We start from the raw sequence: 26,102 nt of genomic DNA on the forward strand, positions 1-26,102 counted from the left end.
ATTATTAGGAAGGAGGAGAAGGACAGGATAAGTATTTGCTCATTTTAAAAAAAAATGGAAGGATTAAAATAATTTAACAGTTACCTATGAAGAGAGAAGAAATGTAGACAACAGAGACACAGCAGGACTTCTTTGAACAGACTTTGATTTGTAGGTTTGAGTCTGGTACAATATAAATATTTTACATAACTATAAAACAAATTAAACATAATACAATGTAATCCTTAAAAATTGAGAGCAAAATTAATCAAGTGAATGAAACTGTGTATTATGTAAGTAGCAAAACCACACCGAGGGACTCTCACAAATGACTTTGCGACACTGTAAGCTGACTATACATTCTTATCAGGACATACCCTGAAGACAAAGAGAACTGCAAACAAATCTTCAACTGCTTTCTGTTATCAAATCTGTGAGCTTAGTGGCAGTTACTGTTATTCTGAGTCTGTTACACGGGTTGTGTTTGATTAAACAGATAAGTAACTGTGTCAGTGTTATCAACCCCAGGATTTTTGACAGGAGAGAAAGGAGATACAAATCCAAGATCTATAAGTCACCAACCTGTTGCCCTAAATTTGAATCTGAAGTAGCAGGAAGAAATTATGTATTTTATTAAGACACACAAAAAATGCATTTCCTATCTCTGTCTTCTAAAAACACATAGGGAAAAAAAAGTGATCAACCCAAGAGCAATGAACAACCCTAGGATTCCATATTGCTGTTTCTAAAAATCCATCCTAAGTCAAAGAGCCAATGTTACCCAAAGCCTTCAGAGAGAAACTGAAATCAGGCTAAGAAGACCAATTTCAGTCTTTCAGTTCCGTAGAACAGAATCATGACTCAAAATGGAAGCTGAACCCAGGCAGGTTTAGCCCAGAATTGAAAAGAGATCCATCATGATTGCCTCAAATACAATTTAAATATCAAGTTTGCATTTATTGGCCACTGGTCCTCTGATACAAGGAAGACAGGTGAATTGAGTGGATTGATCTAATGTCCTTGAAGTGCGACATCTTAACCTAAGTTATGAGACGGATGGGCTGCAAAGGGCAATACTCACGACCAAGTTTTAAAGCTCACACATACTCATCCTTAAGCTCTGATGAAATGCCAGTCCATTAATTCCTTCACCAAGGATTTATAAGGCACCTCCCATGTGCCACACAGTATGGTAGGCAGTGAGAGAGCCATTATAAAGGATAGAACTATAGTACCACTAGGCCCCCATGCCACCCTCACCCTGCCAGGCCCCTTACCCAGCAGAACTACTTCCCCTTCAAATAAAACAAGCAGAATACTGATCATGCCATTTCTGTGCCCCTCAAATCTCCATTTGATATCCTGCTGCTCATGGAAAAATATTTCAACTGGGTCTTTGTGTGTGACTAAAACATTCTTTCTCCAATTCCATCTAGCCTTCCCAAACTTCCAAAGTGAGGGGTTTTTTTTTTTTTTTCAACTTATTTATTTGAGAGAGAGAGACTAGAGGGAGAGGGAGAAGCAGACTTCCCACTGAGTAGGGAGCCCAATGGAGCATTCGATCTCAGCACCTTGAGATCATGACCTGAGCCAAAGGCAGACACTTAACTGACTGAGCTACCCCAAAGCCCCCCTCCCCAAAGCCAGTTCAATTGTTACCTTCCCTGGATCTCTCCCACAAAGTTAGGTTAAGGCTTGGATGATATGTCCTCATGGGCATCTGTAGTACTGTGCTTTCATAATGTTTATCATACTTCCTATCATTTCAAATTTAGCTGTTTCCCCCTCTTTTGCATGTCTCAACTATAGTGCTTATTGCTAGCACTGTAATGGTCCCTTTACTAGTTACTCTGTCACTTTAAGGTAGACACCAAGAGTTACTCACTCTGTATTCCCTAGTCCTGCAAGTTGCCTGGCAAGTGGGAGGTAATTGACTTCTGTGAGCTAGGTTGGGCAGGGTGGTCGGGAGAGAAGGGAGAAGGAAGCAAAAGCCAGCAGTTAGATTTGGTGGTTGGATGTGCAGTTCCAATTTTGAAACTCCAATAACTGTCAACAAACTAAAATTCAAAAACAATAATAACTGGAAGTCACTTTCACCTAAAATCAGAAGGTAGGTGAGAAGGAGCACCGTGTGAAAGGAAGAAAAGAGCAGAGCACTGGAGAACAATGGAGAGGCTGAGGCTTCACCTTTGTGGCTCTGTCCTCCCCTGTGATCCACATGTCCCACAGAACGGGTGCTGCCCTCAGCCCACTCCCCAGCTAGGTCCACAGTGAGTCAGCTCTGTGATTGCATCAGCGTGGGTCACGTGCATGAAAACAGACAAAGACAGGAAGGAAAACACAAAGGTAAACTTGTTCTGTTCGAGCAGTACAATTAAAAGTTACATAATTTTTTTGTTTCCTTTAATGTTATGATTGAAATAATGTTCTTCGATTTGACAATGGATATTCTTAACAATAACTCTTAGCTAAAAATGGCAAAGCTGCTGATACACAAATTAGCACTGAGGTTTAAATTGACCAATAAATGATTTTAGGGATTGTTCCTTCCAGAAGGTTGTTTAAATTGGAATAATAAATCTCTCCTCCTAGATTTCATGAAGAAGCATGAAAATAGGAAAAAACACTTTGGGGTAAGGTTTCTCCCCAAAACCCCTTGTAATCTCTAGGGAAATACTTACTCTCATTTTTCAGGAAGATAAAATACACTTTTTCCCCCAGTACCTCTGGCAAAATATGGTAAGCATATTTTAATCAGTAACTACAGTAAGTTTTTTTGTTGAAAACAATATAAAAATGGAAAAATTTTTGCAAAGGAAATGACTGTAATGTTTTGACTTTGATATTAATTTAATTCCTTTTATGAAGAAAGCACATGAGCTATGAGGTCTCAGCTGGATACAGTAGACATTAAAGTAACAAAGCATGAATAATTTGAACTATTGTCCGAATCTGTAATTCCATTCTGGGAAATCCTCTGACTAAAAAAAAATAAATAAATAATCCCATAAATTCTGTAGCTCCTCACTGCAATTCGTTACAGAATACAATTTATGATACAAGGAAACAAATGTGCGTATTCAAAGTTTAAACCCATCTTCAAAGCTCCTCGAAGATTCATTTTCTTGTTTGACATTGACTTGTCTACTGTAGGTAAATAATTCAACAATTTAAAGATCTTCTCTTACACCAAAGTGTGAACTAAAAATCAGCTCCGTGCCTTCTTTTTTGTGAAATGTCATCACTCAGACCCCTAACTCACCCACCAAGACCCTTCCTTGCACAAAAGCGCAGATGGAAGACAAACACAACTTTGAACGAAGATTCAAGAAGTGTTCAGTCCTAGAAACTATATTCTGGCTCACATGACTGGCCCATCAAATCCATCCCGTATCTGGGCAAGTGATCAGAGAAGTACAGAAAAGAAAAAATTCCCCCCCACCGACCTCCTAAAATGCCTAGAACTCTGACTGTTACAAACTACTTGGGCTTAAGCCTCTGCTCCTCCGTTTTTCATCCAAGAATCCCAATGGGAGAAGAAGTGAAAACAAATCCCAGGATCTAGAGACCCAGCCCAGAGTAGTTTACCAAAAGGGAAAATGTCTTCTTTTTTTCAGGCTTAACTTTTTAAGATATGGGGGATTTTTTTTCTACTATAATATGTATCTCTATTTTTTTTCATATGAAATAATGTGGGTTTTTCCCACAGAAAACTTCAAGTTTTGAAGCTCCAAGGGAATGTGTAGTGCACATCCTTTGAATTTCTCTCTAAGTGTGGGCCAGTTGGGGAGGCCTGGACAGAAGTAAGGCCTTGCAGACCCCAGTCAGATAAAATGGGAGTGGGTTCTTGACAAGGAAATGCAAATTTAGGGTGACTTTTATCAGCTATTAACAGCTTGGCATGCACTAATTTATGAGAAGGACTGGCCAGTCTCCTAACAAGTTCCCAAGTAATGAAACCCAAACAGAGCAAGTTTATACAGCAGATATGGGCAGCTAGGTAAGAAGACTGGCTCACACCCCATGGGGGTGTCCACACGAAAAGGCAGAGGAGTGGAAAAGACACAGCAAACCTGGGGTTGGAAGGTTCCAACAAGGAACAGTGGAAGATTTGTGCGGGAAGGAAGAAGGATTCAGAGATGGACTTTTCCCACATCTTCTATTTCTCAAGAACACCCCCAAGCATATCACCAGGAATGCAAACATAAACATCTGCCTAAAGTATAATCAGTGTGGGGGAATTGGAAAGTGGCTGGTGTGGGTCCCTTCTCATGGTTCTCAGGAGCCCATGAAGAATGGAATAAGAGAAAGAGAAACAGACTCCTTGGCCACAATCATGTTTTCTCCTTGCCGTTCCCACCAAACTGATTTGCAGAGGAGGTTCTTTGCTAGGCAGCAAAAATGTTTTTTGTCAGGTAATAAGAGCTAAGCAAGGCAAACTTATTTCCTAAACAAAGATAAACCTTAATTCCAGAAAAGCATACCAGTCCATTATAGATTGACTAGCCCAAGAGATGAGTCAGAAACCATGCCTGGCATATAGGTTACAGAACACTCTTCAAATATCTGAAATATGCGCATTCCAAAGGACCACAAGGACTAAAGAAACAAGAAATGCTTAATACTTAAAATACTTAATACTTAAAAATCTGAGCATTCCCAGACTTTGTATAAAATGGCATGCTAACTCTGGAAGGCTCTGGAAGGCTCAGGCTGTTTATCCTTCCTGATATAAGAGAAAACATGTATCTGGTGCCTGCCCCCTTCTTTCATCTCCCCCAAGTGTGCTACATATTTAAAAGAAGTTTTTCTAGAAGAATAAAATACTCTCTGACATTAGAAATAGCAGTTTACTTGCATTCTGTCCTTTTGAAATTGAATCACAATCTTGAAAGCAAAGTATCTTCTATTTACTTCTTTTATGTCTCCTCTGGTCAGTACTCCATACAAGAGAAACCAAAAATTCCCAACTGGTTTTGCAACAATATACGGCATGCCCGGCTGGCTCAGAAGCATCACAAAATCCTTAAAACAAGAGCTCATTTAAAAATTAATCAATACAATTAGTTCCATATTGGTATCAGAAATAATTGTGTGAGAATGAAACAAGATGGGATTGGGAGGAAGACAAATCATAAGAGAGTCTTAATCTCACAAAACAAACTAAGGGTGGCTGGGGGGTGGGGATAGCGATGGGGGTGCTGGGTGATGGACATTGGGGAGGGTATGTGCTATGATGAGTGCTGAGAAATGTATAAGACTCATGATTTACAGACCTGTACCCCTGGGGCAAATAATACATTATATTTTAATAAATAAATAAATAAATAAATAAATAAATAAATACATAAAATTTGTGTGCCGTGTAGCACACAAAATTAAAAATTAAAACGTTAGAAGGTAAAACTGGTTTTCCAGACAAAAACAAAACAAAACAAAAAAAACACGCAACAAAAACTGGTTTCTCTTATTCTAAAAACCATGGAGGAAGTGCTACGGTGGCCCCTCCCTACTTATCTGTACAGAAGCTGCCAAGATAGAATATATAACTTCATCCGAGGTCCCCTAGATTCAGTATCTGGCATAGGCCGCTGTCTCCAACCCAACCTACTCTCACCAGCAGCTCAGCTCTTCTGGCAAGAACGGCCTGCAGCCTGACAGTGCCTTGCCTCACATCTCCTTCCCTGCTTCAGAAGGATCTTGCAAGAGCTGCTCCCTGGCTGCCCACCATTTTCCACAGCTCACAGTTGGGTTAATTCCTCCACAGATCAACTTTCTCTCCCCTGTACACACACATCGAGATAAACACACTTTTTCCTTTCTTCTTTTATTCTTGCCCTCTCTCTGAATAAGACATCTAGTTCTATAGTGGGTGCTGTGGTTTCAGAACAGAGGACCAACCCTACCACTGTGGCTGGGAGAGTCAGTGGCTCATGGCTCTCATGGTTACTATTCCTTCCTGAAGACTGCTCTCAGCTAGAGAGTTGCCCCACTTAAAATCATGCCCCCTCCCTGGGAGGGACCCATATCCAATGACTAAATTTAAATCTTAGCCCCTGGCCTCATGATGGGACAATTTTGAAAGGGCTGTGCCTGTTCTGTGGCTCTCCATGGCATCAACTGTGTCCTTTGTGGCTGCATCTCAGTCCAACTGCCCCTTCCCCAGTTCTGCTTCCTTCCTTCCCCCAGGGGCCCACTGACAGTAACCTGTGCAATAAACCTCCCCGACACAAATTTCTATTTCGGACTGTGACTTCCAGGAAACCCAACCCAAGACACCTTCCAATCTTTCTATAATCTTCCTTTGTGATTAAAAATGGTGGCTCATTGGTGCTAGTGAAGCACAAATGTCAAAATAAAGTTTCAAAGTAAAATTATTCTTTAACTTCTAAAGCCTCTAAATATCCTGAGAATTTCCCTTTAGTAATTGCCACAAGTCTTCAAATTTCCTCTCATCCTCATCTAACTAAAAATGCCACTGTCAAAGCCATGTCATATAAATAAGAAACAATTTTTATTAATTTGTTTATTTTGTTATAGTTAATGGATTTACAAACACAACCTTCATTCCTAAACTACAGTATTTGGTTCTTCTACTTATTGTGGCAAATGTGCATTATTTTATTGAGGTATAAATTTAAATAGATTTCTATGGGCTTGTCTTCTGTGCCTTTCTTTTATTATTTTTGCTAGAAAAAGTACTTTCAAATTCAAAACAACTGACTTTGAAATGAATTGTTGAAACCCAACTTGCCTGCAGGTGGGAGCTCACAATCACTTCAAATAATTGGCTTTGGAAACAAAGAGAAGCTTGACAACATTTCAGGGACTTGAAACAACCCTTCAGGCTTCCCCCAGTGGTGCAGTTGTCCAGTCACTTAGCTGTGTAATGGTAGAAGGGTCCCAGCTGGACTGTAAGCAATTTGATTTCTCCAACTTCAGATCACTGCTTGGTCCATAGCTACACTGACCATCTGAAGCATCTGGCCATTCACAGCCACATGTGCAATGGGCAGCAATTATTTCCTGCTTGTCAGGCATGTGAGGTCACCTAATGCACCAAGCCAAAAGCTTCTCCTCACACCTTTTCTTGGGAAGCAAATGAGGGCAGACCATTTTATTTATTTATATATTTATATATTTTATTATAGAAATATAAATATATTATATATATTTATATATTATTTATATACTTTAGTGATTTTTTTAATCATCAGTACTTTCTGAGAAAATGGAATTATAAATAAACAAGTTCAGAGCTTATCATCCACACAAGGACAAAAAATTGAAAGAGGAACTATAGACAGAAGCCTACCAGCTAAACTGAAGGGGACAAAGAAATTGGTATATACAAATACGCACAAAAGGATCATGAATTTTCAGCTATTAATTGACAAAGAAGTTAGATTAATGGGTAATCAAAGCTGCCTTCTTCAAATACTAAAAAAATTAACAGCAAAACCAAAGTATGCCATAGGATCAGTAAATGATATGAAGACCCATTCAAATGCTAATAAAGTCTCAGGAGCACTAGATAGAAAGTGGAAGCTACCCCAGGCAAGAGAGAGACAACCCAATACTGGCATGAGCTGGAATTGGGAGGGACTTCCCAGTATGACCAGGTCCTCCCCAGCAGAAGACAAGCAGGCAAAATTTGTTCTACATCCATTTAAAACATATGTATTTTCAACTATTTGTAAACACTACCTAATATTTTTGTTCGTGTGCCACTGAGTCATTTCTTTCTTTGGGCACAAAAAGAAATCTGTTGAGTATACTCTCTCAAGAGACATCCATAAAATGAAAGTAAGCTCTAATGTTCTAGCTTAACTATTTTGTGATTCTCTGTTTTACACTACAATCATACATTAATACACTGACAAAATTATACTGAAAAATAAATTGCTACAGCAACTTATAACATAAAGTGGGCTCCATTAAAGACTTGTCTCCTTCTGCCTTTAACTGAAATTGGTGTTAAAGCTGGAGCTCTAAGCCACCTCAGGGAGTTACTCATTTTTCTGAGGGTATTTCCCATGGAAACATGAGGTAGATATGTTAATAAAACTTTTATCTATTTTTCTTTTAATTATGTCTTTTGTCACAAGGTCTCAGCTAAGAATTTAAAAGGGCACAGTGAAAATCATTTTTCTTCCCCTATACTTATAAGTTCACACCCAGTTCTGTCTCACTCCAGTTGGGGTTACACCATTATCTCCTTCTATCAGAGATGATACTCATTTGTTCATTTATTCAACATATTTCACTGAGGGCCTGCTATGTGCTGGAGTACTACCTTGAGTAGTGGAGGTACATCAATGAAGGCAAAAGTCTCTTCCAGTTTTTCCAAGGCCAGGCAGTGGGAAAACCTGAAAAAAAGGAAATACTCCCTGTACTGAGGTTCTTGGAAACTACAACTTCATTTCTTTGGGTTTATGTTCAAGATCACTTTGCCATCAACTAGTATTTTAACAGATAAACTAGTAAGAAAAAGGCAGAAGTAGACTTATAAATAAAATATGCAGTGATGCCGAATCAAAGCAAATGAGGTTAAGGTACAAAGTTTCTCTGTAGTTCAAATGGAGAGATAGGGAAAGAATTGGGACTGTCCCTTGCATTGCAACTGAATAAGCATGCCAAATTCTAAAACCTGTACTGTGGCTGTCCAAAATGTATTCAGACCGTAAGTAGCAATTTCATTTCAACACAACTTCATCTGTCACCTCAAATTAATGTTGTTAATTTGAGTTTTATTGGCTTTAGAGTTTTGTTTTTATTTAGTTTGTAAATTTGATTCAGTTTTATAATTCAAAGAGCTCTAAGCACCAAGAATTTATCCTTGGTTTTATATTTTCACATATGTAAGTAACACTGTCATTAAATGAATTTAATGACACCAAGGAAAACTGTTCCTTGGGTTCATATAAGCTCTGGAAACGGATTTATTATATTCACTGGTGGCTGTTCGCGGCAAGGAGTTATCATTCCAGCCCGTCCTGATGGAGCTACCCCTTTTTTCAATTGTTTGTTGATCCAGGAGTTGAAAGAAACAGTCCTTATTTTTGTTATCTAGAGGCTTGAGGGGACACTTCTGGCCTTCTGTGTGCAGGGACTGTAATTTCCTTCAAATTTATCAGTGAAAGAAAATGGTGAGCTGAGAGTTAGCAAACATCTGAAAACAATAAAGCGGAAAGGAAAACCCAATTCAGTCTATTGCCTTAGGGAATGGGGAAAAGGCTGTGTTTTCTGATAACACAGGGAAACTCTGGGGAAGATACTAGGCGCTGCAGCTGACCCCGTAGACATGGGGAGGAGCCGTTTCTCACACCGCACACCAGAAGGGGAGTCGGCAATCGATACCAGGCCAAGCTTCAGTCTCCTATCTCAAGAATGCAGGTGAGGAAGGCAGTGTTTTGTTCTACATGGTTCCCCACTGCAGGTCCTGAGGGTGCACTAAGCCATGGCAGTTTTCACCAGTCTTTGACAAAATGAGAAAGATAAGGTCAACTAGTGTTTATGTAAGCATGTTGGTGTAAAGTTACCAACTGTCTTTCCCAGGAAGAACTGTTCTTTGTTCTAAGATGTGACCTTCTTGCTTCTTTGTGGTTGAAATGTCCTGGGATACATTAACAGCACACATGCTCAAAGTAAGCTTCCCCTCCAGATAAGGAATCAAACATATTCACAACTTCTGGCTTTCCCAAAGTAATATGAAATAATGGGACATACGAACATTTTAAAATATAACAAATATAATTAAACACCCTTTCTTTTACAAAATTGTGTTGTTAAGTAGGTGATGATTGTTTCATTGTATTTTTATTTTCTGCTTACTTGGACATATAAAAAAATTGTCCATCTTATCTTAGTCCCAAGGATTTTGCTTGTTTCTTTTTGGCTTTTTGAAGTTCTACTGGTTTATGAAATCCCAAAGTTCAAGAATCACCAAGTACTGACGAAAGCTTATGACTTAGAGGCATGGGGATTTGGGTTTCACCACTGGCTGCACCACTCTGGGAATATTGCTTAACTCTTTCAAAGGTGCAGGGCCCTCATACACAAAATAGAGATGACAGTGTCTTTCTGCATAGAGCCACTTGTAAAGAGTGATGAAAAAATGTAAAAAGCATCTGAGTGCTTAACAAATGGAAGTCACCATCATTGGTAACTATCAGGCCTTGGCTTGCACACATTTGATATAAACTTAGCAGTCAAAACATTTAATTGCAAAGACTCAACATCCTTTAAAATCAGAGACAAAGCACAAGACCATAATTTCCAACCCAACTGGGTACTTATTTTTTCTGGACTAGGTCAGATTCAATCTACACAAGTATCTAAAAAAAAAAAATGAAAGAGAAAGAAATTAGAACACTAACAGCATTTTTGCCTACAAGATAACACAATCAGTTCAGCTGATGTTTTTACACTTAATTTGACATCATTTGAGAAAACAGCTCCCAATATCACTTGATGGGAACCCATCTCACTAGGCATATACATGCTGAGACAAAACAATACACCATGTTTTTAAGAATAAATTTTCAACATTGAGAAAAAAACCTTTAGAGAACCAAGGGAAACAGGAATTAGGATACTTGCCCAGAACAATAAGAAATGCTTACTTAAAATCAAATACACTTATGTCATTAAAATTTAATTCATGAAACTTACTCATTTATGTGACTCATTTGAAAACACTATAAAGTTGTTGTTAATGGGCAACTAATCTTTATTGGTCTCGTTTTTCTAAGGTTTTTTTGTTTTGTTTTGTTTTGTTTTGTTTTAATGATGAATAGGTCTAAACATAAGCTAACCTCTTAAGAAAACATAGATGTTAATAGATTTAAGTTGAGGAGACTACGTGTTCTTCCTTGTTTGGATAATGTTCAGTGACTGTTTTTTAGTCATTGAGGAAATAGCTCAATTTTATTCTAAACAGTCACCAACTGAGAAAATAACATAAGACACTCTTTTGTTTACCTGGGGATTTGAGAGCTCTGGAAGTTCCTGCAGGTTTCATGAGTGAAAGAATCAACACTCTAGCTTTTCACAGACATGTCCAATTGTCTGTTTCCTAAATCAAAACATGGCATGGTACAAATTGAAGTCTTGATGTGGCACATTTCTGAGATGTTCTTCATGAATATATATATTTTTAATTCAGCAAGTTATTTATCTAGACTTAACAAATAAGCCCCTTACCTGTTCCCTAACTCTTCCTACTGAGCTTTGTTTTCCTTTCCCTTGCAATGTGCCATAGCTCAGCGACTGATAAATGAGTCCTTGCTGGAACACCACCTAAGCATTTAAAAACGCCTAGGGAGCCGTATGAGCTGAGAAACACGGCTCTGCACAGAGAAGGCCAGAACAGTCACAAAAGCCCCCAGATTACTACAGAACAAGGGCATCAGAAAGAACTGTCTACCCTCCACAGCATACATAGACCACTCAAGTTGGCTCCGCTTACCCCTAAACAGAACCTAGAATGACATCATATCACTCCCCAAGTGCAGCTTCAGGGAACTGTTTTCATCCAGAGCATTCCTTCAACATGCATCCTGCAAACACATATTCATCTAGAAAAGCAGATCCTTGCCTTAAGCCTATCCATTTTTTTCTTTGAATGCAGTTAGCCAATTTCAGGTATAATTTCTAAATCGAAGAGTTGAGATTGTAGTATCTTTTTTCTTTTCAGTTTGTTGAATAATTTTAGAAACCGGATTTAGTTCTTGAAAATCTGGCAGAGATCTAACAGAAATTGTTTCACTCCGTCTTCTCCATTTGCAGAGGCAGAATTTCCTTGTGAATGTTCTCAGACACAGAAGCACAGATATTCACTTGTCCTTGGTATCCTATGGCATAAGCTCTGAATGTTTGTAGAGGGATCCATTCTTAGAGGTAACCCTATTGTCACAGCCCAACTGGACTTAAAAATTGGGACTTTTCAAAACTTAAGTTTGAAAAGGTAGAATAATCAAATCCCAAAGCAATTCCTTTCTTTATCCCCTTGAGCTTGAAAGACGGTAATGATACATTTTTGTCTTGTAAAACTCCATGGATGAATCCTTTTATAAGCAAGGGGTAATAAATCACAATATTTCAAGCATTCATTTATTAAACTGCGTGATCTTTATTCATTTTACTTCTTAATTTGATAATGCAACCAATTAAAGTGCCACCTACCTGGTTTTGAAATCTATAGACTTTAAAATGGTTTCCATTTTAGAAAAAGTCAATGCATTACAGAAATAGACCACATTAGTGGCAAACAGTCAATGGTAGATTCCATTGATATTATCCAAATCCTGTCATCCTTCAAGAATACATGTAAATCCTAGTTTCACCATGGAAATTCTTTCTGACTTCTCAGTCTGAAAAGATCTCTTCTGAGCCTCCAAGCAATTCAATATTTGTAATTATTCAGTTTCTAGGATCATGACTATATTGTTGTCTTAAGCTCTTTTTATATCTTGAATGTCATTTTCCTTTTAATGTATTTTTGCTTTGTCCCTTAGCCTAGAGTAGAAACAAACTACTTTCACGCAGGAACCATGAGTTACAATTTTTTGTATTTTTCCCGCATACAATATTTTCATTTAAAAGAATAAGTTTACAATCCCATGCCGTCAGTGTGCTGGGTTAAGGGGGCACAAAGACACCTCAGCTTAGCCTTGGCTTCACAAGCTTTCATTTGTGATCAAAAAAGAAAAATATGCAAAAACAACTAAGTAAAATAACACGTCAAAGAATCTCTGAGCAAAATGGACAGAGAATGGCACAGGGTAAAGAGGCCAGCTCTATAGTGGGTTGTCTGTAAATATTTATTGACATAAATTGATAATTTAGTTTTAATATCATATTCTGTATATTTGTTTTATGTTTACTTTTACATTTCCCCCTTACTTTGTAAGGCAAACATCTGCAGCAGTTTTCATTCATCCATGCCACAAATATTTATTGAGTATGTAAATATGTCACTCACTGCTCTTAATATTAGGGATACAAGAAGGTACAAGACACATATGGTCTCTGCACACATGGAGCATACATTTTTAGGAGTTTAGACAAAATACAAATAGGCAAAACAAAACAATTATAAATTACGACAAGTGCTTTGAAAGATACACACAGGGAGCTGAAGGAACAGTAAGGAGCAAACTCCTTGAGTCACATTGGTCAAGGAGTGTCTCCCTGAGGAGAAGCAAGCTTACAAAGAGAGGAGGGAAAAGTAGAGGAGCACATGCAAAAGCCCTGGAGCAAGAAAGAACCAAGTAAAATCTGTTTGACAGGAATGTAATATAAGGAGGCAAGTGGTTCAAATTGAGATTAGGGATATAGGCAGGGACCAGATTCTGGCAAGTTTTGTAAACCACAGTAAAGATACTTTCCTTAACACTAAGAATAATGGAGAGCTACCAGGGATTTCAACAATAAAACAACATGGGCTTTAAAGAGGATCATTCAGTATGTTATGGGTAACTGAATGGTGTATTGATTAATAGCATGGATTCTGGAGCCAAGTCTTTGCGTCTTTGAATAAGTTGCTTACCTGCTCTCTCCCTTGATTTCTCATCTGTAAAATGAGAATAATAATAGTATATGCTCCAAAGAATGTTGTGAGCACTAAATACATTAATACCTATAAAAATCCTTAAATAGTATTGGCGCAGAGTAATTGCTACATGAGTGTTAATTTTTTTTTCAATTCCATGGAGAAGAAAGATGGATTATTAAATAGAAGGAGTTGGAAAAATTGAGTAGCCATCTGCCCAAGATAAATAGGTTGAATCTATTCTTCATGCCTTATACGGATATGTTTCAGAGGGTTCAAAGATGTTGCAAAACACAAAACAATAAACATACTAAAGAAATAAGAGAATTTAAGACTAGTTTTAGAGACGCTACATATGGCAAAAGAAATGGTATAAAAAGTACTGACAAATATAGAGGGAGACAATATTAAAATCAAAATTGGTGTTGCAGAAATCAGCACAGGCAAAATTAGAGGGACAAACACTAGAAAGAATATTTGCCATTCGAATCACAAAGAGTTAATTTTCCTAATATAAAAGATCTCCTACATATCAATATATAAAAGAAAACAACTATCAAACAGAAAAATAGGCAAATAGGTTGTCTACTGTAACCCAGGTAAAGAGGGGGAAGGGTCCCATCTTAACATTGACCTTAATTATCTCTGTCAGCAACCTTATTTTTTATTCTGTGTAAGGCCAGCTTGGATGTTACCACTTGGATTCCAACCTCTGGGTGTGTGTGTGTGTGTGTGTGTGTGTGTGGTCTGCATTGATGATTCCCTTGCATTATTTTTTGGGAAGCAGTTTTTTTTGTTTTTTGTTTGTTGTTTGTTTGTTTTCCGAAAGCGTTAAAATGAACTATGACCATCATCTGGAATTATATCCTCAGATTAATTTTCCCAGTTGAATCCAGGAAGTTCCACCTTTGGTGACAGAGAAAGAAAGAAACCAGATGGATTATTTGGACAATCTACTATTAGGATCTTCTTTTCTATGATATACTAGCTGAAGGCAGAATAACACACCTTCTCTACACCACTGGCCTCAAGACTGTATTCTGTTTTGAAAACTTGAACTCAACTTTTTCTAAGGGAAGAAAGTAACGCTCATTTGCTCTAGTCAGACACCTGGGATCTAGCTGGACAAGGCCGCATTATCTACAGGGGATTGAGGCCAAAGTTGGCGGGGCAGGCCCACCAGAGTACAGACACAGGGGAGGAGCTGGCAGGCACCGGGCCAGAAGTCAGGTTCAGAAAAGCCTGTTAGGGATGCCTGGGTGGCTCAGTTGGTTAAGCAGCTGCCTTCAGCTCAGGTCATGATCCCAGTGTCCTGGGGTCGAGTCCCACATCAGGCTCCTTGCTCAGCAGGGAGCCTGCTTCTCCCTCTGCCTCTGCCTCTGCCTGCCACTTTGCCTGCCTGTGCTCGCTCTCTCTCTCTGACAAATAAATAAAATCTTTAAAAAAAAAAAAAAGGAAAGAAAAGCCTATTAGCAGTTTGGGTGCCTGGTGCCCCATGCAGTTCAGAAGCCCGGTAGCGGACTCCAGCATCAACAACGAGAAAAAAGAAGGCAAGCCTTGATCATGGGGGAGCTAAAATATGGACAGATCATCAAGCAAGGACTTAAGTATGAAAACCAAGGTTTCAGAATAGAGGCATACAGTTGGGGGCAGAATAGTAACAGAAAAAATTATTACTAAACTCCAGGGAGCTTGATAAAGTCCTATAGATCATAGATATTCTGATGTAATACTATGATTACATTGAAATAATACCATCCTGTTGATAATTAGCTACTTTTTGCAGCCCCTCCCCCCCATTTTCCATCCTCAGCCAAAGCCTCTTTCCCCTCCTCCAATGACCAACAACACTTGGACCCCTCTCCCACAGCCCTGGTCCAAGAGTCAACCAGCCCTTCTCCAGGGCACCACCTGACTCCATCTGGAGCCCCCGTTTATAGCATTGACCTCCCAAGTAGAAATCAATTGGTATACCCCTCCCCCAAATTGTGGCTGCCCATCAGCCTCTCCCTGGATGTAATTCTGCGAGACCATGTGTTGGAAATGCAGCCTTCACTTCAGGCTACCACTATCTACCAGTTGTTAAATATACTTAAAAATCAACAAGACCTAAGTCTCTTCTAATTAGGCAAGGATTGGTCCTAGAAACATACATGCACACATATATACACACAGCTAAACCTACAGTTAAAATGATGGGTCAGATAATGATAATAGGATCAGCAGTGGGGACAGAAGACATAAAATACAATAGTTCCCCCTTATCTACGGGAATATGTTCTAAGACTCCCCAGTGAATGCCTGAAACCATGGATAGTACCAAACCCTATACACGCTATGGTTTTCCTATATCCTTATGAGAAAGTTTAATTTATAAATAAGTCACAGTAAGAGATTAACAACAATTACTAAAAAATAGAATAATTATAACATTATACTATGTTAAGAGTTCTAGTAATATAGTCTTTCTTTCAAAATATCTTATTCTTCTGTACTGACCCTTCTTTTTGTGATGATGTGAGATGATAAGCCACAGGGCCCTGAGGTGAATGACCTAGTTGTCATGATATAGTTAGCCTACTGTTGACCTCCTGCTGTTTCATCAGAAGGAGGATCCTCTGTTTCCAGACCTCAGGAACTGAAACCTCCAAAATGAAACAGCAGACAAGGGATTGGGGAACTACTTTGGGGTTATCCCCCACTATAGGAAAGTTCACATTACACCTCTTGGCTTTTATGAAAGACCTACAGTAGTACCTGTTTTCACTAACCAGAAGAAATCCAAAGAGGACTTTTGTTTTTATGATAAAAGGCAAAAATACCAAGATGTGAGCACCCCAGAGCAGCAAGAGGGTCCCCACCAAGATCCCTACCCAGAATCACACTCAGCGTCTTAGTATCAAGCCACCAGAGCTTTGAACTGTGTCTGTGAGTATCTTTGCTTTATCTCAATTTATTTGTACATTGGTTAGCAAGATGTATCCTAAGGTATCAGAAAAGCCTGAGAGCTTATTTTTGGGGTCTGGGAATGCTCAAAAATTTTCCCATATAAATGAATGCTGATACTTCTTTGCTTTATGACACTTTACTTAGGAAGCTTTCATAGGAGCATTCTACTTATGGATAGCTGGGGAAAACCCATACTTAAAATCCAAGCAAGGTCTGATTCAAAAGAAGAGTCTAGATTTGTGGCTCTCACACACAGGTACGCAAAATAATGACATGGGGAGGATGTTAAAATACAGATTCCCAGGCCTACCCCACACTGAATTAGGACCTCTGAGAGTAGAACCCAGTATCCCTGGCTTTATTAAGTGCCTCATAGACTCCTTCTGCTCAGCAGAGTTCGGGAACTCTGATCTAACCTGTAGCTACAGTAATACCAACACTGTGTGGATCTCTTGAGACCTGCTGCCCATGTTCCCACCTTCACCGGATTTTTGTGCTGATTGTTATAGCTGCCAAGAGGTGAGGGAAAATGGAAAGGATGAGGGTAAAAATAATTGCAAAGACACAAATTGAAATAGATGACAAATGAATGAATATTATATTGAGAAAAATGTGAAGCAATTGGTCTTCTAGGTCATTTTAATTACTGCCTTTAAATTACTTGTAATGCTGAACAGAATTATAGATTTGGGAAGGTTTTTTTTTTACAAAGCTAAAAACAAGGATGAAATATTATCTTCGAAATGTATTTTCCTTGAGTCCACGTAGCTAGTTATTATTCAAGATAACATCATACAGAACAAATGAAAAAGAGCTGACTGTGAAAAACAATCTGTGAGAATCCAACCGGGAAAAAAAGTTGGTGTGAAGAAAAATCATAAAGGGTTTAGAGTTCATGAAGAATCTGCTCAAATAATGCGCAGTACAAAATTTATCATGAGGTAATAAAAGTTTATGACCATGTGTAATACTTAAACAGAGAAAAGTCAACGTTAAGTATACCTGCTTTCCTTTCTTTCATAAGGGAATCTGTATTTTGTTCCTGTAAGTTCCACTGCCCCCTACATGGTCCATGGCCTCATGACTTCTGCAGCCATCCCTCCCCTTCATCCATCCTCCTTCTTCCCTCTCTCTCTCTACATGCTGCTATCTAGATGCCATTAGGTCTACCAGCTGCCTGGAGAAGGGGGCCAATAGGAGGACTGGACTCCACAACTCAGGGAATAAATGTACCCAAAAAAGGAAGTCAGCATTCAAATTCAGAGAAATCCCAGTCCAAACACCAGAATAATGGGCCACAAATTTGTGGTCAGGCTCCTATACAGAAAATTCCAGAAGAGGAAGATCTGGGAGAGCATATTTTCAATGGGTAGGTGGTGGCAGTCTCCTAAATGGGCTGGAGGTAGAATGAAAAACCAGTAAGGTCAATCTTACTAAACTGAAGATTGACTGCATTACTTCCCTGCTGGAAAACCCTCAGTGACTTTTCGTTTCCCACCCATAAAGAAGGCCTTTGGTGTTCTGGGGCCAGCTTTCCTTTCTAATCTTATCTCCCACCATTCATTCCGCTGCTGGTCAAGATTTAAGTTCCTGCTGTATTTCAGATTCTCCCACGTGCTGGAGTCAGAGATGATCAAAAGGAGCTGACTGGTTCCATCTACTGGAAATCCACAACTAGAGGGCAAGCAGGCAGACCCATCACTGCATGTCTAATAGGACATCTCAAAATTGGATATTTGAAATTGATTTGATCTTCCCTCTCAAACCTGTTCTTCCCACAGCCTTCTCTGCTTCAGCAAATGACAGTCATCTTCCTTCCATTTCTTCAGGTCAAATCCTTAGAGACATCCTTGACTTCTCTTTCTCTCACATCCCATATTGGCAAGTCTAGCTGGCTCTGCCTTCAGAAGACATTCAAAAGCCCATCACTTCTCACTGACTTTACTACTACCACCATGACCTAATCCACCAAATTCTCTTGCCTGGATTATTGTTCTTGCCTCCAAAATATCTCCTTAATTCCATCCCCTGTCCTTATATAGTAAATTCTCAAAACACCAGGCAAAGCAATACTGTATTTTACTGTAAGTCAAGTGAAGTCCATAGTCCACAGTCTACCTGCTCAAACCTCCCACTGGCTTTCCATCTCATTAAAAATGAAAGCTGAAGATGTTAGAGTGGACTCTAGGACCATGAATCCTCTGGCCCCTACTGCACCTCCCACTGCATCTTCTACCACTCTCCTTCTTGCTCATTCTTTTCCCATTGGTATGTTTCTCAAACACACCATGATGTCCCTAGGACCTTTACACTGGCTGTTCTCTGATGAGAACACTCTTCCCAGGACAGCTTCATGGCTCACTCTCTCACCTCCTTTATGTCTTTGATCAAACAACTCCTTCTGAGAGACCTTCTCCTATCACCTTATGCCAAATAACACCAACCCCCCCCAAACACTCCCTACCTTCAGCACCTAATTCTTCTTCATTTTTTCAACATTGTACTTATTACTAACACAGACTTGTTTGGTTATCTGCTTCTCGCCCTTTTTTCCACCTGAATATAAGTGCTAGGAGTTCACAGACTTTATTTTCTTCCCTGCTCTGTCTCCTGCACCTAAAATAGTGTCCTGCATACAGTATGCTCAACATGTATTTTTAATTAATTCAGTAACTATTTTGAATAAAGAACTGTTTTCCTTTCTTCTCCTTCCAACCTTTGCAGATGGTAACATCCTACTCATCTTTAGTCTCAACTCAAATGTCACCTGTTTAAAGAGCTTTACTAACCTACCCGAGAGAAATACTGTCTACCCATAGGACTATGAGCCAGCTTAAAGAAGGTAAGTGTAAAGTGCTCACAATCATGCCTGGTACATATTAAAAATCCAATAAATGCTAATCAACTCTATTTTGGGAACTCTTTGGAAAGAGAATCTGCTGGGACTGTCTTGCTAACACATGGTTAAGGCCTGACTCCATTAAGTAAAACCAGAGGAGAGCAGAGCTGAGACATTGGGAGAGATGGAGCTTGGACAAAGCACTTGAGCCCAGACATCTAGATATGCCTGAAAGCCACTAATGCCTAGACTTTTCTGTTCTGAGTCCATAAATTCTCTTTTCTTAAGGTAGGTTGAGTTGGGTTTCTATCTTTTTGAAGGAGTTCTGCCTAACACAGACAGCAGTTCCAAGGGGTGTAAAATTAAGTACTAAATGGATATCACAGATTTGGACTAAAGATAGGGAGAGTACAGAGCAAGGCAAGTTCAATGTAGGTTATGGGATGTAGTGAAGAGAGCCAGGTCACCCACCTCAAATTCTGTCCTCTCCAGCAGTAGTGTCAGAAAGATGTTTGGGGATAATCTGAGATATCATTTTCTCAGAAGCATTAGATTGTTAATCAGGAAGAAAAAAGTCACCTTCTAGAAAAATAATGCCATTTCCGAGCTTTATACCAAAAATCTCTCTCTTCCCATAGCCAGAATTTAGAGCCCTACACTTTCTTCCATAGAAATGACCTCTTCCAAAACTGCAAAAAAATGATACTTTCAGACACAGGGAAGAAAAGTCTTCGCTTTTCTGATAGTCATGTTAGTGGGATCTAGCGGGCATATTCAGAAGGGACAGCTTCAAAGTGATTCCTTTCAGGAAATTAGAAGGCACAGAATTCATTGCCATGTCCCAAAGTTTCCACCTAGGCTCTGCAGGACTATTTAGCTTTGAGTCCAGGGGACTGTCCCTCATCTGGAATTGTGTATGATCACTTGATCTTCCTCTAGAGTTTCCTGGGAGGAACCCACTTAACACCTGTCCCTTGACCTTTTTTTTTCTTTTAAGAAATTCAGCTTTTCTACCTCTTACCTTTTCTTTGAAGAAATCCAGCTATCTTTCCTTTTCTTTTCTCTTTTTCTTTTTTTTCCAAGTGACGGTAAAAAGCAATCTGTCTTTTCACAATGCAGGGAGCAGGTTACATACAGCATGACAAAAGTATCATTTCCTAAGCCTGAGATCTGAAGTTGATAAGAGGTTTTCAGGGACAAAGGGATATTGGCAGGCCCCCCATAAGAGCAGGAGCAAGTTAGTGTCTCTGAGACAGGGAGAGAGAGAGAGAGAGAGAAAGCAACAGCCAGTCTCAATCCTCCCAAATTACTTCCATTTTTTCTCACAGAGCAGTCAGCAAAGGCAACTTCATTTAGAAAGTTCATTACAATTTTATTACCTTAAAATTGCCAAACACACACCAATAACCATAAAGGAAATATTGGAATTGGACGCCTTCTCTGTGCTATGCTTTAAGGTCAGTATTTGTTGCCAAATCCAGCCTTGCGTCATTAAGGTTGTAATGTTTTGCTTTTGGCCTTGCTAAACAAAAGAATAAAGGAAAAAAAGTATCAAGAACTCTAAAAAAATTTTGGAAAATGTCTTCTAAAAAGAAGAAAGAGGGGCACCTGGATGGCTCAGTGGGTTAACCTCTGCCTTCGGCTCAGGTCATGATCTCAGGGTCCTGGGATTGAGCCCCACATCGAGGCGGCTTCCCCTGCCCTCTGCCTGCCTCTCTGTCTACTTGTGATCTCTGTCTGTCAAATAAATAAATAAAATCTTTAAAAAAAAAAGATTTTATTTATTTATTTGACAGACAGAGATCACAAGTAGGCAGAGAGGCAGGCAGAGAGAGAGGAGGAAGCAGGCTCCCTGCTGAGCAGAGAGCCCGATGTGAGGCTCTATCCCAGGACCCTGAGATCATGACCTGAGCCTAAGGCAGAGGCTTAACCCACTGAGCCACCCAGGTGCCCCAATAAATAAAATATTTTTAAAAGAAAAAGAAGAAGAAAAAAAGACAATAGATCAGAATGTCAGAGTCTACCCTCTAGGAAGGCTCAAAAGTGATTAATCAGTCGTGGGTGTCATTGAATTGTCAATTGCTCATTTCTGGCATTCGTTCCAAGAGTAAGGCCCTGATCTACGTCTCGGCTTCCATCGAATTTTCTCCCTTGTTCTCAAGGTGTTTGTTGTAATGGCTGTAGCTCTGAATGCACATTAAATGATGTTCTCAGCTTCTTGCTGAGTATGGAATGAACTGGAAAGTGGAGGGTTGACAAGGGTCTGGTAAGAGGCCGTGCTATGGCAGCTGGGAACATCGTCCTGGAAGGATGGCTGCCTAACATGAACTGACTCTTCCTGGCAAGTGAGATGCCTTGGACTCAGACAGCAGAAAACTGACTGCCTGACTTTTCCTAGACCTAGGACTGAGGGTACTTATAGTCGAGAATGAATCCATCTGACACTATAGGACTAGAAACACTATGAATACAGAGGTATGATTAGGCAAGATTTAAAGGAAAACGAATGAGCCCCTTTTCACCAGATGAAACTAGGTTATTACTGCTACATTAAGACAAAAATAAAACCCCTATCCTTTCTTCCCAGATCCTGAACAGAAGCTTTCAATATCCTTCCTCATTGCAGTTTTGAGGCCATTTGAGGTAGCCAGCTCCCTTCAACAGGTGCTTGCCCAGTAAATCTCAACCCCATCAAACCCAATGTTCCCCCTCTTAAATACTATGTCCCCTTTACTGTCCTGAAGTAAAATTTGTAGGTAATATGCCCTACCTACCAGCAGAAAATTTTAAGTAAATAAAAGCATGCCAAAACTGAAATAATCAAGGGGACAAATACAGGGTGGGTCATTTGGGATATATAAGCTCAGCTCCCCTAGAAGACATCTGTTGTGTCAGACACTGAACACTGCTGATGCCTCTAATCCTATGAGCAATTGGAACATATCAGAAATGGGGTGCTTCTCTTCATCAAGGTCCAAGTAGAGCAAGGTGCAACATTCATCGTTTACATAGTAATTGTGTTCATGGAAAATTCAGGGCATGTTGTAATTATACAGAAAACACTTTGTCTTTATATGTAAAATAGAGTTCAGTGTTACCCTCAGATCATTATCAACAGGTTTTCCACCAATACTTAAGTGTGTCAGGAAGTTGTAAAGGACAAGTTGTAAAGTTGTACAGGACAAGGGACGAGTCTTTGTTGCATAGGATGAAATGCGTTTCACAGCATTATTGTTCTCTGCCAATCACTGTTATCACCTAATCCCCCCCTTGACATGCACAAAGTTCCAAAATGCCATCCAAGGTCAGTACTCCCCCCTTGCCCCTGAGAACACTAGGTGGGTCTCTGCTCAATTCTCAAACTCATCTCTGCTTAAGAATAATGGAAGTCTTGATTTCTATAGTAGACAGAAGCTTAAAAATGTTTTCTAATCCTTTTATTTGAAAGAAAAGTGACCCTTAGAATTGTTAAGTAATGTCATATAGCACCCAGTGGCACATCTGTAGCCGGAGGCCAGGTCTCCTAGGCCTTTCCTAAGGCCTGTAATCATCCTTGAGTACAATATGAAACTCGAGAATCATTATTCCTTCAAGAATCCCTTTAAACAGTTGCATCTTATTTCATTAAATGTTCAAAATGTATAACTATTACCTGTCATTTCTCTTTCCTCAAACACCTCGATCCAGAGAATTGATTTCCCAATGACCGTGGATAGCAGTGTGCTTATAAAAACCCAAGTGTGGTGCCTGGCATAGAGGTACTCAACAATGGGCACCAGTTTCCTTTCGGATCCCTCAGTTGGAGATACAAGGTGACACTAAACTTTGGAACCACTCAGAAGTTGTTTTGGATCTTTGCAAGACCTTCTCCCACTATATGACTTCTAACAATCTTCGGTAAGTTTGGTATTACTATCCCCTTCACAAATAAGGAACTGAGGCCCTGAGAATTTGCTCAGGGTCACATAGTAAACAGAGAAGATCAGGCGCATTCAGATTGGTATGGTGGTAGACCAGGGTCACATTGTAAACAAGAGGTCAAAATTTCAGGCCATTGTTTCCCTACCTCGAAGCATGCATATATATATATATATATATATATATATATGTACACACACACACACACATATACCTTTCACACTCTATGCTTCCCCAGTCTCAAAAAATATTAGAGCCTGTCTTTTTTCCCCCTACATGACTGAGTTGGTAGTCTTTGTGTTCATTTTCATTTTTTGGTCAAACTAGGGGAAAAAAAAAAGGAAAAAATTACCACTTTCCATGCCTGCAAGATAAAAATATTTTTAATCAGTAGAAGTGTCCCTTGTTCAAGGTTCTTCATGTTATTGAATTAACATGGCTCTTATATTGCCTTAGAAACCAACTCAAAATAATTTAATCAAAAAAGAAGCCACAGCAAGCACATTGGCATATCTGCTGTAATTTAAGGAAGAGTGGGCAAAACAATCTCCCGAGATACGGAATGAAGAGAGCCAGGGACCTTACTAGCAACGAGCGCTAGGCCTTCTCTTGCAGGCGTAAGGTTGCTATTGATGTGACCCCATTATTAACCATCCTACTTTCTATGTTGCTTTGAAGATTGGATGCTGATATGCATCAACCTGAATTAGCCAGGCTGGGACCAGTCGTTTAGGACAACTAGGGAAACTGTAACAGTCAGGAGTCCCCTTCTATGAGAAAACTGGGCTTTTCTCAGAGGACCAGAGCAGGTGGGCCAAACTAATAAGTGTTCATTACAAAACAAAGAAAGGCGAGAACATTTTATCAAAGGATCAGCAGGACTTGATGAAAGACCAGACATAAGGATAACTATACAAAAATCTTTAAAAATCTAGGTATCAATCAGATATTGGAAGATAAAAGGCAGCACTTACTTTCTTTATATTTTCCTTTACTTGGAAAAACCTTTAAAATTAGGGATTAAAGCGCGAATCAGATCTGAGGCCCAAAATGACTCTGAGCTCTTAGCTAATCACCAAGTATTTTTAAGTACCTTGTATGCATGAATCTGAACAGGCTTTTGTCACCTCCATGCCCTCCTGTACTCCCATGAAACTGAAGAAATACTAATTGACTAAGAGATCAGGATTCACTTTGGTGGAAAAGCAATAGTCAAAGTTAATTTTAGCCATTAGATAGACTAGCCAACATGTTGATCAACTGCATTTTTCATTTACGATCTAATTGTTTTAGTATTACCTAGTCACGGACAGGGACCATCACAACCTTGTAAATGTGCTCATTAAATCTTCTTATTTCTAGGGGCAGAATGTGAATGCACCTACGAAGCTCATGAATATTAATACAGGGAACAATACCTTCCCCTCTAAATCCCCCTCACCCTATAGCTATTACTGAACAACTAAATGGGAACACATAACAGTTTGTAATTACTTTTTGTTTTTAAAGAAAAGCTACCAAATCAGGTGTCTGCGCTAGAAGCAACAATCTAATTTATTCTTGTAGGCCTGTATCACACAGACCACACATTTATCCAAAGACCCAGCTCCAGCTTGCATTTAATAACTCCAAATGAGTTGTCTGACCCCTTTAAACAGGAAATTGGCATATAAAGGACCCCAAGGGCAGAGGAAGGATAAAAGTGTCCATAGATTCCACCCCCCATCATTTTCAGAATAAATTATGGCATTTTATTTGACTCACTAACCCAATAGTGTACTACTATAACAATAGATTGTAATTTGTGCTGGAAATATGTGCCCAACCTAGTGATGCCTTTTAGACAATAAGAAAGAGAACATTCCTCAAAGGAAGTAGATGATCTGCATTTGCAGTTCCAGTGTTACCTTCTAAAGCTTCAAAAGGCCCAGGCTGCTGTTTTTAGGAATATATATCCCTTTATAATATTCCTAGAAATATCATTTATATTGCTGGAAACTATACATATTCCTCTTTTCTATTGTCCCACACCCAACTCCACTGATTTTCCAAACAGCCATAATCTGTAGAAAGAGGCTTAACTTACAAAGGAAACTATACAAACACCACATCTGCAAATGAATGATGGAAGGTGAGCCTAACAAAAGCAGCAGTCTCAACCAGTGGGTGCATGTCCTCAAGAACCACTGGATAGAGAAAGTACGGTGTGCAGTGACCAGAAACTTCCCCTGCAACAGCTAGAGGATGCATGCTTGCCTTGGCTGGGCTAACTATCAAAATGATCGCTCCTAAAAAAGCAGTCATTCATAGCCTGCTCATCCATAAACATGATGCATAAGAAGATCTTGATCTATCTTTTCCCTTCCCCACAGTCCCCCGCTTCTGTGTTCTCTCACCTTTCAGTCCCTTTGCACCACACCCTCCATCAGTCTTCTGTGAGTTGGATGCTTTTGTGCAACCTGACCAGCATGCCCTCCTAAGGAAGGAGTAGCTTCCTGCCAAGTCATTACCTTGGCAGTGATGGCACTGGAAGAACTGAAGAATGAAGTGTATAGAACAGCACACTCATCTCTGAGAAGTTTGTCAGTTATAGTTCTCAGCCTTCTTTTCCACCACGATAAGCCTGATGGAAAATATCCACACATCTGTCATTCCTCATCAGTGACAACTGTCTATTTCCCACTGCCTAAATTATTTAGGACACTGGCCATGAGTTTGTGCAATTATCTGCCAGCTAGCTCTATCACCACCCCTTTCTTTGCCACTGACTCAGGAGACATGCTGGTGAGGATCACCAGCAGAATAGGACAAACACAATCAATATTAAAGTAGAGTGAGACAGGGGCACCTGGGTGGCTCAGT

At 39.5% G+C, this 26,102-nt stretch overlaps 1 long non-coding RNA gene across 1 annotated transcript; it reads left to right on the plus strand.

Moving 5' to 3' along the window:
- Positions 1–16,316: 16,316 nt before the first annotated feature.
- LOC106007292 lies at positions 16,317–24,762 on the plus strand. Its single transcript, XR_001181975.2, has 4 exons — positions 16,317–16,462; positions 19,208–19,325; positions 23,010–23,219; positions 24,603–24,762. It is a non-coding gene; the product is annotated as an uncharacterized LOC106007292 (long non-coding RNA).
- Positions 24,763–26,102: the final 1,340 nt, after the last annotated feature.

Source organism: Mustela putorius, unplaced genomic scaffold (genome assembly GCF_011764305.1).
Source record: "Mustela putorius furo isolate JIRA1106 unplaced genomic scaffold, ASM1176430v1.1 tig00000275_pilon_pilon_pilon, whole genome shotgun sequence".
Classification (NCBI taxonomy): Eukaryota; Metazoa; Chordata; class Mammalia; order Carnivora; family Mustelidae; genus Mustela; species Mustela putorius.